Genomic DNA, 3316 nt, shown 5'->3' on the forward strand with positions numbered 1-3316 from the left:
GGTGGGAATGTATCCCTTTCACAAAATAACAAAAACTAGAAAATCATTAGTAATATTCGTAACAAGACCCATATGAAAAGAATGATCAAACTTTACATAAAGGTAAACTTAAATAAATAGAGGAATATATTAGGTTCTTGGACACAGAGATCAGTTCTGCCCATAAGGAGTCTATAAATTCAGCTCAAACAAAACACCAAGCGCAAACTGCTGGCTTCCTGCCTGAAACCGGACACTGGTAATACCATAGAACAGAAAGGGAGGCATGAAACTATGAGGAAGAAAGTGGTTGAGTTCTGGTGTGTGTGTATGCGAGCGTGTGTGGTGTGTGTTTGTGTAAAAGTGTATGAGGTGTGTGCTATATGAGTGTGTGGGTGGAGAGAGAGAGAAGGATGGCAATCCATAGTAGAGAAGAGGCAGGCATTGTGGGAGCGGATGAGGTGAGTGGGATGCTTTTTTATGTGCTCTTTTCTCTCCCTGGCATACTCTGAGGGGACTGTTGTTAATCCCATCACTTCTATAAAGCAGGAAAAACAGCAGCACCAGGCCCAGGCAAAACAACGAAGGAGGGGTTCTCTTCCTGGCCGCAGTGTAGAGCAGATAAAAGGAGGGATCAGTCCTGGACATTCCTCCTGCCCCTCCGCCTTTTCACACATGAGCAACAAGGTCATTGTAAAAGGGCTGATTTTTAATAGTACTTCTACTGTTATCTAATGCTGTGTAACAAACCATCCTAAAACTCAGTTCTGTGGTCGGAGAGTGGGCCCTTCTCGATGCAAAGTCCAGGTCCTTAGCAACTTGAGCAAAGAATTGAACAAGATACCGGAGTAAAGTAGTGAAAAAGTAGTTTATTAGAAGAGATAGTACACTTGAAAGAAATAGAAATAGGCCTGAGCAGGAGAGAATGGCTCAAGGGCCCATTATTAGAAGAGAAATTACATTCCAAAGAGTTTGGAGCAGACCACACACAAAGGCGAGCCTCAAAATACTCAAAGGGAGGAATGGGGTGAAAACCAGGAAGAAGCAGACCAAAAGGAGATGGACTTCCCAGGACTTGGAGTTTTTATCCCTTTTCTCTAGAATGGGCTATTCTCCCCTGGGCATGGGACCACTTGATTGGCACCTGTGATTGACAACAGGCTATTATCTCATCTCTTTAGACTGCACATGTTCCTTCTCAGAATTCAGTCTGTTATAATGATATTAATTAATTTCCAGGCATATGTATGATATTATAATGATGGTATAATGAGGCCCGGGTGAAATGAAGGTCGTTATGGCCTTTACTGGGCAGGTGTGAGTGACTGGTCTAATCCAGTCAGGTATTTTGCACCCATTTGCTTCAGGGGTAGATAGTTACAATGAAAAGAAGTTTTGGGTGGAGAGGGGAGGTCACCGGGCGGTCACATTCTGTGGGGCGTGCAGGAGTGCAGAGACCCAATGCCTGCCTCTAACTGCCTGCCTAGTTTTCCCCTTGAGAGTCGTGATCCCCATGAAATCTCTACGGGAAGTTGAGGAACAGGAGGTCTCTTCTTCTGTATCTGCTTCCTGCTGGGCAGGGGTGTAGAGTTGTCCCTGCCTATTGGGGGCTCACGGAACTCTCACCCTAGCTGATCTCAGATGAGAGGAAGGAGTCTCGAGCTCCACCTGGAAGACCGTGCTGGCTTCTTTGGTTGCGGCTGGCAATCTTGTTGAGATGTCATCTGTATCCCCAAGGCCCCAAATGAGGAAAAATAGATTTTAATTGATAAACCTGTTAGTTCTTATGAAGCTTGTGGCCATTCAGCCTGTAACTCAGGTGTCATCAATTGTCTGGGCTCAGAATGGGTTTGGAAAGAATCATTAGGCTTACTGGCCTGGGGGATATTGGGTAGTCACAGACTTTCAAGTAGTTAATCAGAAGCAGGGGTAGGAGACTTCTATTGTTTAAGATTCACAAACTGGTTAGAAAAGTAATCAAAGCCCAAAGCTAAGGAGCTAAGGAACCAGGGAGAAGACAACGTTTCCATACTTAACATTTCTGTAGGAAAGAAGACTCATAAGTCCCTCAGTGGGGGTGGGGGTGACTCTGTTGGTCCACAACAGCTCCTTAAAATAACAATTTACTGCTAGTTCTTATGGTTCCATTTGCTGATTGAGCTCAGCTAAGTGGTTATCGCTGGGTCCCTCATGCAATTAATTGCACGCACATGGGGGCTGGGGCCACAGAAGACTGAACTGGACATCCAAAGTGATTTGCTTACATGATGGCAGTTAATGTTGACTGTTGGATGGCAGATCAGTTGGGCAGCTAGTCACAGTGCCTGCACGTGGCCTCCCCAAGCATGCTTGGCTTCTCACTACAGGATTGCAGGACAATTAGGACACTTCAATGAACAAGTCACTTTAAAACAGCAATGTACCTAATAGAATTTATAGAGGGTACAAAAAGATGCTTTTGTTTCCAGGAGAGGCGGTTTTCCTCAGCTCTTTTCTTCTTAAAGGAAAGAATTCAGTCAATAGACGGAGTCAGGTAGATAAAAGCGGCAAAAAGGTTTATTAGTGAGGCAAGTACACTCTGAGACATGCAGCGGGCTGATCAAGGGTGGGTAGCAGTCTCTGCTTATATTGGGAGATGGCTTTTATTCTTGTGGGTAGGATATTTCTCCTCCCTCTCCAGCACCTCCCCTTTTTCTAACCACATGTCTCCTGTTTCTAGGGTGCAAGTGCAAGCCCACCAATTTCCCATAATCCATTTGAAAGCCTACTAAGTGGGAGGCCAAATCGCAATGCAGATGTACTTGTGGGCTTGACCTCTATCCCTGTGCACATACTCTGAGGTCTGGAAATGGTGCAGTTTTCAATGGCAGTTTTGGTAGGGGCTAGTTCCTCCTCCTCCTGTTCATCTCTACCTTCCTGCCTACTCTATCAGCTTAATATTTGAAAATCTATCAATGAAATCTACCCATTAATAGCCTAAGGGGAAAGTCACACAATTATCTCAATAGACACAGAAATGGTATTTATTAATGTCCAATATCTATTTATGCATAATAAAAACTCCAAGAAAAGCAATAACAGATGAGAACTTCCTCAGCCTGATAAAAGCTGTACACTCAAGTCCACAAATCATCTTTTATACACAAACATACAAGATATTTTCTCTTTAAGATCAGAAATCAGTCAACTACGTACATGTGAAGTCTAAAAATCAAACAAACAAAACCGAAAAACAAACTCATAGAAAAAGAGATCAGACTTGTGACCAAGGCAGAGGGTGCGGTGAGGGGGACTGGAGGAAGGTGGTTAAAAGGTACAGACCTCCAGTTATAAGATG

Source organism: Hipposideros armiger, unplaced genomic scaffold, assembly GCF_001890085.2.
Source record: "Hipposideros armiger isolate ML-2016 unplaced genomic scaffold, ASM189008v1 scaffold_286, whole genome shotgun sequence".
Taxonomy (NCBI): Eukaryota; Metazoa; Chordata; class Mammalia; order Chiroptera; family Hipposideridae; genus Hipposideros; species Hipposideros armiger.